The sequence below is a fragment of the Mesoplodon bidens genome, assembly GCF_964165515.1.
Source record: "Mesoplodon bidens genome assembly, chromosome: 3".
In the NCBI taxonomy this organism is placed as follows: domain Eukaryota; kingdom Metazoa; phylum Chordata; class Mammalia; order Artiodactyla; family Ziphiidae; genus Mesoplodon; species Mesoplodon bidens.
In genome coordinates this window covers 54,652,562-54,666,152 of record NC_138178.1, presented here as the reverse complement: position 1 = coordinate 54,666,152, position 13,591 = coordinate 54,652,562, and positions in this window count along the sequence as shown.

Below are 13,591 nucleotides of genomic sequence, written 5' to 3'. Positions count from 1 at the left end.
GCCTCTTACCCAACCCTCACTTTTTCCACACATACTCCTATGACTGAATTATTTTAAGGCAATGTCTGATACCTTATGTCATCTGTACATTTCTATATGTACCTTCAAGAGATAAAATAATGCCATCATCACACTAAAAAATTCACCAATAATTCCTTCATACTAACATCCAGTCAATGTTCTTATTTGTGATTATCTCATAAATGTCTTTTTACAGTTGACTTGTTCTAATCAGCTTCCAAAGTTGACACTTTGGAAAGACCAGAACCTACCAAAAAGGTTTTCTACAACTAAAGATAATATAAAGAAGGAACCACAACAAGACGGGCAGGAGGGGTGGAGTCGCAATATAGCCAAGTCCCATACCCCAGGTGGGGGACCGACATTCGGGAGAATTGCAATTGCAGCGGTTCTCCCAAAAGAGGGTTCCAAGCCCCAAGTCAGGCTCCCCAGCCCAAGGGTCCTGCACTGGCAAGATGAGCACCCAGAGCATTTGGCTTTAAAAGGCAAGAGGGGCTTACTTTCAGGAGTACCAGAGGGCTGGCGGAAACAGAGACTTCAAAGTCAAAGGCAACACAGAAAATCTCACATGCGCCAGGACACAGGGCAGGAGCAGTGATTATATAGGAGCCTGGGTCACACCTACATGCTGCCCTTAGAGAATCTCCTGGAGAGGCAGGAGGCAACTGCAGCTCACCCTAGGGACATAGTCACTGGCAGCAGCCATCCTTGGGATCTCATTCTACCATGTGGACACTGGTGCTGGCAAGTCATTATGCAATCCTCCCTCCAGCTTATGAGCTCCAGCACCCAGCCTGGCCTGGCCCAACAGCCTATAGGCACTACTGCTGGGATACCTTAGGCCAAGCAACTAACTGGGTGGGGACACAGCTCCACCCACCATCAGATAGGCTGCCTTGAGACCCCATGAGCCCCCAGCCACCTCTGGACATGGCCTTGCCCACCATAGGGCCCAGCTCCACCCACCCATGGGCAGGCACCAGTGCCTGGGCCACAGTCCCACATTCCAAGGAGTCTGCTCTAGCCTCCAGACCAGTCTCACCCACCAGGGAGCAGACACCAACAGCAAGAAAACCACAGCTCCACAGCCGATAGACCCAGAAACTCCACCAACAAGTCAGATCCTGCACTAAAACCAGCTGAGCCTGGCCCCACCCACTAGCAGGCCAACACAAACTTCAGGATGCTCTGGACTTTGCACTCAAACATGTCAGGAATGGGCCTCTCCCACCAGCAACCTAACACCAGCTCAGGGACCCCTGGTCACTGGGACTAGATTCCAGGATCTGGCTCTGCCTACCCATAGGGTGGCACTAGCCCCAGGACCTGGGTTCCCCCACCAGTGGGTGGGCAAAAGTCCCAGAGTTTCCTGGACCTTGACTCTGCCCACCAGTGCCTAGCACTAGGCCCGGGCCTCCTGGGTTCCACAGTCAGCCACCATGTGACCTGGTCCCACCAACCAGCGGTTAGCACCCCACACACAAGGCAAGACCTGGCAGTCAACTGACCCGAGGGCCTAACAAGCCTACCAAACTACCCACACAGACTGCCACAACAGAGGGACCCATGCAGCCCTCATAGGGTGAATTCCTAGAGGACATACAGCTTGGGTACAAGAGGGGGATGCATTGCTGGGATGCATAGGACGTCTCCTACAAAAGGCCACTTCTCCAGGGTGGGGAAATGTAACCAACCTACCAGATACATAAAAACAAAAACAACAATTCGACAAAATGAGGCAACAGAGGAGTATTTTCCAAACGAAGGAACAAGATAAAACCCCAGAAGAAAAACTAAGCAAAGTGGAGATATGCAGTCTACTCAAGTAATAGTTCAGGGTAGTGATCATAAAAATGATCAAAGAACACAGGAAAACAGTGGATAAACAGTGAGAGAAGCTGAAAGTTTGAAACAAAGAGTTGGAAAATGTAAAGAACCAAACAGAGATGAAGAATACAATAACTGAAATGAAAAATATACTAGAAGGAACCAACAGTAGACTAAACGGGACAGAGGAATGATCAGTGAGCTGGAAGATGGAGAAGTGGAAATCACTGAAGCTGAACAGAAAAAATAATGAAAAGAAATGAGGACAATTTAAGAGACCTCTGGGACAACATCAAGTGTGGTAATATGGAGTTCCAAGAAGCAGGAAACAAAGAAAAGGGAGCTGAGAACAAACTTGAAGACATAATAGCTGAAAACTGGCCTAAAATGGGACAGGAAACAAACCTCCAATCCAGGAAGTACAGAGTCCCCACGGGATTAACCCAAGGAGAAACACACCAAGACACATTGTAATCAAAATGGCAGAAATTAGAGATGGAGAGAATATTAAAAGCAGCAAGGGAAAAACAACAAATGAAATACAAATAAAGTCCCATAAACTTATCAGCTGACTTTTCAGCAGAAACTCTGTAGGCCAGTAGGGAATGGCACAATATACTTAAACTGATGAAAGGGAAAAGCCTACAACAACCAAGAATGCCAAGCAGTCTGTCATTCAGATTTCATGGAGAGATCAAAAGCCTTACAGACAAGCCAAAGCAAATAAAGTTCAGCACCAACAAACAAATGTTAAAGGAACTTCTCTAAGCAAAAAAGAAAAGGCCACAACAGGAAACCCGAAAATCATGAAAGGAAAAATCTCATTGGTAAAGGCAAACAGTAAAGGCAGGAAATCACCCACACACAAAGCAAGTAGGAAGGTTAAAACACAAAAGTAGTAAACTCTACATCCACAGTAAGCAGTAAAGAGATACACAAAACAATTAGATGTAAAGCATAATATCAAAAACAGTAAACATGAGGGGAGGAGAGTACAAATGCAGGGTTGTTAAAAGGCATTGGAAATTAAGAGATCAGCAACTTAAAACAATCATATATATATATTAATCACTATATAAAAACCTCATGGGGGGCTTCCCTGGTGGCGCAGTGGTTGAAAGTCCGCCTGCCGATGCAGGGGAAATGGGTTTGTGCTCCGGTCAGGGAAGATCCCACGGGCTGCAGGGCAGCTGGGCACGTGAGCCATGGCCATTGAGCCTGCGCGTCCAGAGCCTGTGCTCCACAACGGGAGAGGCCACAACAGTGAGAGGTCCACATATCGCAAAAAAATAAATAAATAAAACTCATGGGGGACTTCCCTGCTGGTCCAGTGGCTAAGACTCTGTGCTCCCAATGCAGGGAGCCCAGGTTCGATCCCTGGTCAGGGCATTAGATCCCATATGCATGCTGCAATGAAGATCCCACATGCCGCAACTAAGACATGGCACAGCCTAAATAAATATTAAGAAAAACAAAACCTCATGGTAATCACAGACAAGATCTGTAATAGACACACACACTCAAAAACAAAAAGGAATCCAAACATAACACTAAAGATAGTCATCAAATCACAAGAGAACAAAAGAAGAAAGGAACAAAAAAGACCTATAAAACTAATTAACAGGGCTTCCCTGGTGGCGCAGTGGTTGAGAGTCCGCCTGCCGATGCAGGGGACACGGGTTCGTGCCCCTATCCCGGAAGATCCCACATGCCGCGCAGCGGCTGGGCCCGCGAGCCATGGCCGTGGAGCCTGTGTGTCCGGAGCCTGTGCTCCGCAACGGGAGAGGCCACAGCAGTGAGAGGCCCGCGTACAGCAAAAAAAAAAAAAAAAAAAAAAAAAAAAAAAAAAAACTAATTAACAAAACGGCAATAAGAACATACATATCCGTAACTGCTTTAAATGTAAATGGACTAAATGCTCCAATCAAAAGACAGAGTAGCTGAATGAATAAAAAAACAAGACCCACATATATGCTGGCTACAAGAGACTCACTTGAGATATAAAGACACAGACAAACTGAAAGTGAGGGGATGGAAAAAGGGGATGAAAAAATTTCCATTCCGTGCAAATGGAAAGCAAAAGACAGCCAAGGTAGCAATACTCATATCGGACAAAACAGACCTTAAAATAAAGACTGTTACAAGAGATAAAGGAGGACATTACATAATGAACAAGGGATCAATCCAAGAAAAAGATATACCAGTTGTAAATATATATGCACCCAACATAGGGGCACCTAAATACATAGAGCAAACATTAATGGACATAAAGGCAGAAATTGATAGTAACAATAATAATAGGGGACCTTACCACACTTACATCAATGGACAGAACATCCAGAGAATCAATAAGGAAACACTGGCCTTAAATGACATATTAGACCTAGTGAACTTGATAGATATATATAGAACATCCCATAAAAAGCAGTAGAATACAGATTCAAGTGCTCATGGAATGTTCTCCAGGATAGATCACATGTTAGGCCAGAAAACAATCCTTGGTAAATTTAAGAAAATTGAAATCATATCAAGCATCTTTTCCAACCACAATGCTATGAAACTAGAAATCAACTACAGGGGGAAAAAACCTGCAAAAAACACAAGCAGGTGGAGGCTAAACAATATGCTACTAAACAAGCACTGAATAAGTCAAAGAGGAAATAAAAAATACCTAGAGACAAATGAAAATGGAAACACAATGATCCAAAAATCTATGGGATGCAGCAAAGCAGTTGTAAGAGGGAAGTTTATAGCAATACAAGCTTACCTCAGGAAACAAGAAAAATCTCAAACAACCTGACCTTACACGTAAAGGAACTAGAAAAAGAACAACAAACAAAACCCCAAGTCAATAGAAGGAAAGAAATTGTAAATCAGAGCAGAAATAAATGAAATAGAGATTTTTAAAAAATCAATGAAACTAAGAGCTAGTTCTTTGAAAGGATAAAATTGATAAACTTTTAGCCACACTCATCAAGAAAAAAGGGAAATGAAAAAGGAGAAGTTACAGCCAACACCACAGAAATACAAAGGATCATAAGAGACTAATACAAACAAGTATATGCTAATAAAATGAACAACCCAGAAGAAATGGACAAATTCCTAGAAACATACAACTTCCCAAGACTGAACCAGGAATAAATAGAAAATAGGAACAGATCAATTACCCATAATGAAACTTAATCAGAAACTTTAAAAAATCCCAACAACAACAAAAAAGTCCAGGACCATGTGGCTTCACTGGAGAATTCTACCAAACATTTCTACAAGAGTTAACACCTATCCTTCTGAAACTATTCCAAAAAAACTGCAGAAGAAGGAATACTCCCAAACTCATTCTATGAGGCCAGCATCACCCGGATACCAAAACCAGACAAAGATACCACAAAAAAAGAAAATTGCAGACCAGTATCACTGATGAATATAAATGCAAAAACCCTCAACAAAATATTAGCAAACCAAATCCAACGATACATTAAAAGAGTCATATAATATAATCAAGTGGGATTTATCCCATGGATGCAAATATTTTTCAATATTTACAATCAATCAATGTGATACACCACATTAACAAACTGAAGAATAAAAACCATATGATCATCTCAATAGATTCAGGAAAAGCTTTTGATAAAAACTCAATATCCTGGCTTCACTGGTGGCGCAGTGGTTGAGAGTCTGCCTGACGATGCAGGGGATGCGGGTTTGTGCCCCGGTCCGGGAGGATCCCATATGCTGCGGAGCGGCTGGGCTCGTGAGCCATAGCCACTGAGCCTGAGCATCCGGAGCCTGTGCTCTGCAATGAGACAGGCCACAGCAGTGAGAGGCCCGCATTCCGCAAAAAAAAAAAAAAACAAAAACCTCAATACCCATTTATGAGAAAAAAAAAACTCTCCAAAAAGTGCTCATAGAGGGAAGCATAGCTCAACATAATAAAGGCCATATATGACAAGCCCACTACTAACATCATGCTCAACAGTAAAAAGCTGAAAGCATTTCCCCTAAGATCAGGAACAAGACAAGCATGCCCACTCTTGCCATTTTTATTCAACATGGTATTGGAAGTCCTAGCCACAACAATCAGACAAGAAAAGAAAAGTAATCCAAATTGCAAAGGAAGAAGTAAAACTGTCATTGTTTGGATGAAACATGATTCTATACATAGAAAATGCTAAAGACACCACCAGAAAACTAACAGGGCTCATCAATTAATTCACTAAAGTTGCAGGGTACAAAATTAATATACAGAAATCTGCTGCATTTCTAAACACTAAGAACGAACTTTTAGAGAAATTAAGGAAACAATCCATTTACTGTCACATCAAAAAGAGTAAAATAGGCATAAACCTACCTAAGGAGGTAAAAGACCTGTACTCAGAAAACTATCTATAAGACGCTGATGAAAGAAGTTGAAGATGACACAGACAGATGGAAAGATAGACCACATTCATGGATTGGAAGAATTACTACTGTGAAAATGACCATAGTACCCAGGTGATCTACAGATTCAATGCAAACCCCATCAAAATACCATGGGCATTTTTCACAGAACTAAAACAAACACTTTTTTTTTTTTTTTTCGGTACACAGGCCTCTCACCGTTGTGGCCTCTCCCGTCGCGGAGCACAGGCTCCGGACGCGCAGGCCCAGCGGCCATGGCTCACGGGCCCAGCCGCTCCACGGCATGTGGGATCCTCCCGGACGGGGCACGAACCCGCGTCCCCTGCATCGGCAGGCGGACTCTCAACCACTGCGCCACCAGGGAAGCCCTAAAACCAACACTTTTAAAATTTGTACGGAAACACAAAAGACCACAAAAAGCCAAAACAATCTTGAGAAAGAAGATCAGAGCTGGAGGAATCATGCTCTGTGACTTCAAATTATACTACAAAGATACAGTAATAAAAACAATAAGGTACTGGCACAAAAACAGACACATAGATCAATGGAACAGAACAGAAAGCCCAGAAATAAACCACACACCTATGGTCAATTAATCTATGCAAAAGGAGATAAGAATATACAATGGAAAAAAAGTCTCTTCAATAAATGGTCCTGGAACAAATGCGGCTTAATGAAACTTAAAAGCTTTTACACAGCAAAGGAAACTATAAACAAGATGAAAAGACAACCCTCAGAATGCGAGAAAATATTTGCAAACAAATCAACGGACAAAGGATTAATCTCTAAAATATATAAATAGCTCATGCAGCTCAATAAAAAAAAAACCCAATCAAAAAATGGGCAGAAGACCTAAATAGGCATTTCTCCAAAGAAGACATACAGATGGCCAAGAGGTACTTGAAAAGCTCCTCAACATCACTAATTATTAGAGAAATGCAAATCAAACTACAGTGAGGTATCGCCTCACACCAGTTAGGATGGGCATCACCAGAAATTCTACAAACGACACCGCGGAGCAACTAAGCCCATGCGTCACAACTAAGCATGCACTCTAAAGTCCACGAGCCACAACTACTGAGCCCGTATGCCACAACGACTGAGGCCCTCGTGACTACATCCCGTGCTCTGCACCAAGAGAAGCCAACGCAATGAGAAGCCCGTACGCCACAATGCAGAGCAGCCCACACTCGCTGCAACTAGGGAAAGCCCACGTGCAGCAAGAAAGACCCAATGCAGCCAAAAATAAATAAACTAATAATTAAACAAAGAATATCTATGATTTACATGGATAACAGAGTCACAGGTTCTGGTAATATTATTGTGGTTTGCTGCCTACATTCATAATGGAAGGTAATGCTAATTTTCAGTATGACCAGTATACATTTTTTTTCCCACTCAACTTCATGGACCTGCTGCATTACACCATGGGCTCGAGTTCAAGAAATCCTTTTCTAACGAAGCCTTCTCCTGCCAGCACCAGATCGGATGAACCACTCTGGGCCCCAGCCACACTCTGTTGAAAATGCTGGCTTAGCACCTTTCACACAGCCTGCCTTGTTAACGTCTCTAAATCACTGAGGGACTGCAGTCTTCTTCCTTTATTTATCTTCACTATGTTGGACAGGTATGCCCCTCGGATGCACTTAGCAAATCCCCGTCAGCAGTCTGTGATGCACACAGGCGAACAAAACTCTCAAAATCAGCCTGGAGCTAGTGAGTAGGTAATGCAAAGACACTGACCAGGAGCTTCTGCCTTCCCTTACCTGTTTTTCCCTTAGATCCAAGCCCCAGGGCAAATTCAGAAAAACAGATACACCCTCTTGGGATGTCCACTCTAAGATGCTCCCTGGACTGTGGCACTTCAGGAGCTCAGGTGTCCACCTTTCCTCTACTCACCTGTCCTGGACCTTTGCACAGCCTGCTCTGCCAGGCACCTGTCTCACACCATGTGTGCCCTGCCCTGCACTAGGATCGCTCTCTCTGAAGCAAGTGTGGAAGACTGGGTCACCTGCTGACCTCCTATATCGACAATAAAGGGCACAGGAAAGCAGAGGCCAGATCTGTAACAAGTGCTCCACAACAATGCCTTTCAAACTCAACTCTTCAGGATCCTCCAGGACTGCGTTTGGCAAACTTTAGAGTTTTTAAAAATCACCACAAGAGATTGCTAAAGCAGACTGCTGGATGCCACCTCCAAAGATTCTGATGCAACAGCTCTGCAGTGGAGCCCAGGAATCTGTATTTCTATCAAGTTTCCAGGTGATGCTGATACAGCAGCCCCAGGGACCACCCTTTAAGCAGCAGGTGCTAAGATACTCTTTGCTGATTTCCAAGGTTTCCAGGGCCTTCTGGTTTGTACAGAATTTCCTTCTGGTTCCTCCTCATGTCCCTGACCTCCAAGAGTTAGGGCTGCCTCAAGATTCAGTCCAGAAAGTTCTTCTCTATCTCGACTCACCAGTCTCTTGGTGAACACATTCAACTTCATGACTTCAAAGTGCATCCATATGCTGACGACTCAATGCCAACTTGATGGCTCCAGTTGGCTGTCTAAAAGGTGTCTCAAACATGCCCCAAAACAAACTCCATATTTGCCTCTAGAGGTCCCTCTACCCTTTCAATTGAGCAGGCTATATATTCTGGAGCAATCCTTGATTTCTCTGTTTTTTTTTTTTTTTTTTTTTTTTTTTTTCTTTTTGCGGTATGTGGGCCTCTCACTGCTGTGGCCTCTCCCGTTGCGGAGCACAGGCTCCGGACGCGCAGGCCCAGCGGCCATGGCTCACGGGCCCAGCCGCTCCGCGGCATGTGGGATCCTCCCAGACCGGGGCACGAACCCATATCCCCTGCATCGGCAGGCGGACTCTCAACCACTGCGCCACCAGGGAGGCCCCGATTTCTCTGTTTTTCATACTCCACATACAATCAGCAGCAAGAACCTTCAAATTACAGCCAGACTCAGACCAATTCTTCTTGTTGTCTCCATCCAAACCATCATCTTCTCTGCCTGAAATACTCAGTAGCCTCCTAACTGGTCTCTCTGATTCTATTCCAGTCCCACCTGCAAGTCTATTTCCTACAAAGCAGCCAGAGTGGTCTCACTATTTTTTTTTACTTAAAAAATACTTGATTGGGGCTTCTCTGGTGGCGCAGTGGTTGAGAGTCTGCCTGCCAGTGCAGGAGACATGGTTCAAGCTCTGGTCTGGGAGGATCCCACATGCCGCGGAGCAACTGCGCCTGTGAGCCACAAGTACTGAGCCTGTGCGTCTGGAGCCTGTGCTCCACGACAAGAGAGGCTGCGTTAGTGAGAGGCCCGCGCACTGCGATGAAGAGTGGCCCCTGCTCACCGCAACTAGAGAAAGCCCTCCCACAGAAACGAAGATCCAACACAGCCAAAAATTAATTAATTAATTAATTAGTTAAATTTAAAAAAAAACTTGATTGTTAAAAAGTGTTAGCCATCATAAAAAAAGAAAAGAAAAGAAAATCTATAAACGACAAATGCTGGAGAGGGTACGGAGAAAAGACAACCCTCTTGCACTGTTGGTGGGAATGAAAGTTGATACAGCCACTATGGAGAACAGTATGGAGGTTCCTTAAAAAACTAAAAATAGAATTACCATATGACCCAGCAATCCCACTACTGGGCACAGACCCTGAGAAAACCATAATTCAAAAAGACACATGCACCCCAATGTTCATTGCAGCACTATTTACAATAGCCAGGTCATGGAAGCAACCTAAATGCCCATCAACAGACAAATGGATAAAGAAATGTGGTACATATATACAATGGAATATTACTCAGCCATGAAAAGGAACAAAATTGGGTCATTTGTAGAGACGTGGATAGAGCTAGAGATTGTTATACAGAGTGAAGTAAGTCAGAAAGAGAAAAACAAATATCGTATATTAAGGCATATATGTGGAATCTAGAAAAACGGTACAGATGAACTGGTTTGCAAGGCAGAAATAGACACAGATGTAGAGAACAAATGTATGGACACCAAGGGGGTAAAGCCGGGGGGTGGTGGGATGAATTGGGAGATTGGGATTGACATATATCACGAATATGTATAAAATAGATAACTAATAAGAACCTGCTGTATAAAAAAATAAAATAAAATGCAAAAAAAAAAAAAAAGAACAGGGCAACGTGAAATAATAAAAATAAATGGCCCTGGGAAAACCAGGCAGCTTCATGTAAAAGAATAAAATTAGGACACTGTCTAACACCATATACAAAAATACACTCAAAATGGATTAAAGACCTAAATGTAAGGCGGGAGGCTATAAAACTCCTAGAAAAAAACATAGGCAGAACACTCTTTGACTTAAATCGTAGCAATATTTTTTGGGGTCTGTCCCCATAAGCAAAGGACAAAAAAAGCAAAGACAAAACAAACGGGACTTAAATAAACTTAACAGCTTTTGCACAGCAAAGGAAACCATCGACAAAATAAAAACACAGCCTACTTAGTGGGAGAAAATATTTTCAAACCATGCAACTCATAAGGGCTTAATATCCAAACTATTTATACAGCTCAGACAGCCCAACATCAAAAAATAAACAACCAGATTGAAAAATGGCCAGAAGACCTGAATAGACATTTTTCCAAAGAGGACATGCAGATGGCCAACAGACACAGGAAAAGATGTTCAAGATGATTAATTATCCGAGAAATGCACATCAAAACCACAATGATGTATCACATTTCACTCCTGTTAGGATGGCTATCATCAAAAAGAACACAAATAACAAATGTTGGTGAGGATGTGGAAAAAAGGGAACCCTAATACACTGTTGGGGGGAATGTAAATTGGTGCAGCCACTGTAGGAAACAACATTGAAGGTTCTCAAAAAACTAAAAATAGAACTACCATATGATCCAGCAATTTCACTACTGGGTATCTACCTGAAAAAACAAAAACATTAATTCGAAAAGATACATACACACCATGTTCATAGCAGCATTATTTACAATTGCTAAGATATGGAAGCAACCTAAATGTCCATCAACAGATAAATGGATAAAGAAAATATACACACAGTGGAACACCACTCAGCCATGAAAAAAAGAAGGAATTTTGCCATTTGCAGCAACATGGATGGACCTGCAGGGTATTATGCTTAGTGAAATGAGTCAAAGAAATAAAAATACTGTACGATATCACTTACATTTGGAGACTAAAAAATAAAACCACCTACTGAATATAACATAAAGGAAAGAGACTCACGGATAAAGAGAACAAACTAGTGGTTACCAGTGGGAAGGGGAAGGGGCAAGACAGGGGTAGGGGATTAACAGGTACAAACTACTATATATAAAAATAAATAAGTTACAAGAATATACTATACAGCACAGGCAATATAGCCAATATGTTATAATAAGTATAAATGGAGTATAACTTTTAAAAATTGTGAATTATATGTACACCTAAAAGTTATATAATATTCTACATCAACGATACTTCAATTAAAAAAAGTTACCTCAGTTCTGTGCTGTCAGTCCCTCCACCTCCCTCCTCAGAGACAGAAGGGAGGATCAAGATGGCGGGTTATTGGGTCAAATGACCCAATTTCGTTCCTTTTCATGGCTGAGTAATATTCCATTGTATATAGGTACCACATCTTCTTTATCCATTTGTCTGTCGATGGGCATTTAGGTTGCTTCCATGACCTGGCTATTGTAAATAGTGCTGCAAACACATCAAAAATACATCTACATGTGGAACAATTCTTGTGGAAAACCAACTGGAAACTGGCAGAAGAACTCCTATATAACCAAACCTGCAAGAAAGATTTCCATGTAACTGGGAAAGACAAGTAAAAAAGCCATTGGATTGGGACCTGCACTCTTGGATTGGAACCCTCGCCCTGGAGAGCAAGCAAGTTGAGCCACAACCTGGGTATCCCAGTCCTGGGGGTCTTGCATGGAGGACACAAGCCCACTTGCCTGCTGGGAAATCCACTGGGACAGACAGGAGGGCTGGAGAAGCCTGGACTCCGCTCACGAGGAGTATGCTCATGCTGGCTCACTAACCATCAGGGCAGAGAGAGCCTTGCACTGGCTGCTGCCACCTCACCACACGTCCCAGTCCAAAGGGGTCAACGCCTCAGCTCTGCCCACTCCACACCACAGCTTAGTGCTGGATCTTGTAGACATGACCTGAGAGAAGTCTGCCACAGAGGCAGCCCAGAGCTCTGGTGGGCAGTGCAGCCACCTCAGTTCTGCAGCCACACATCACAACCCCCAGCCTCAGCCTGCTCCACAGCATCGCCTTGCAGTAGATCTGAGACAAACACAACTGAGAAAGGGACATGACCTTGGGCGGCTTCTGAGCAGAACTGTGGATGCATACACAGGGAGCACAGAGGTCCCCTGTGACTGCGTGGGCCTCACTTGCTCCAGCAACTACCTCATTTGCAGCAGGGCACGTGCCCAAAGGCAACAGAGCCTGACTGAACCCAACCCTCAGGGCTTCTACTTCAACAACTGAGGAGCAGACCCCACCCCCGACAGAGCTGTGACGGCCGTGGAGCAGAGGGGAAGTCCTGCCTCACACCCCGCACAGGCTTTAGATGCTCAACACCAACCACACACCCCTATCAAGGGGATAATGGCCAGCACTTCCTGAGGGAAGATGTGGCTGTCATCCATACCGAACCAGCCCTCGCACCAGAAACACTGGACACACATGGTCTACACACGGACACTCCCACAAAAAAATGCCTCTTCAACACCACAGTAGATAACTGTTTCTCCTAAATTCATACAGACAGAGAACGTTAAGTCAAATGAAAGGGCAGAGGAATTACTCCCAATTAAAAGAGCAAGAGATCCTCTGAAAGAATAATGAAACAGAGCTCACCAGTCAACTAGACACTGAGTTCAAAAAGGTGGTAATAAAAATGCTAACTGAATTAAGAAAGATTATCAATAGAAACACAGATCACTGTAACAAGGAACTAGAAGCTACAAAGATGAACCAATCAAAAATAGACAATTCAGGGACTTCCTTGGTGGTGCAGTGGTTAAGAATCCACCTGCCAATGCAGGGGACACAGGTTCAAGCCCTGGTCCGGGAGGATCATACATGTCACAGAACAACTAAGTCCATGTGCCACAACTCCTGAGCCTGTGCTCTAGAGCCTGTGTGCCACAATTACGGAAGCCCATGCACCTAGAGCCCATAATCCGCAACAAAAGATGCCACTGCAATGAGAAGCCTGTGCACCGCAAAGAAGAGTAGCCCCTTCCCACCACAACTAGAGATGGCCCACATGCAGCAACGAAGACCCAACGCAGCCAATAAATAAATAAATAAAAATTTAAAAAACAGACAA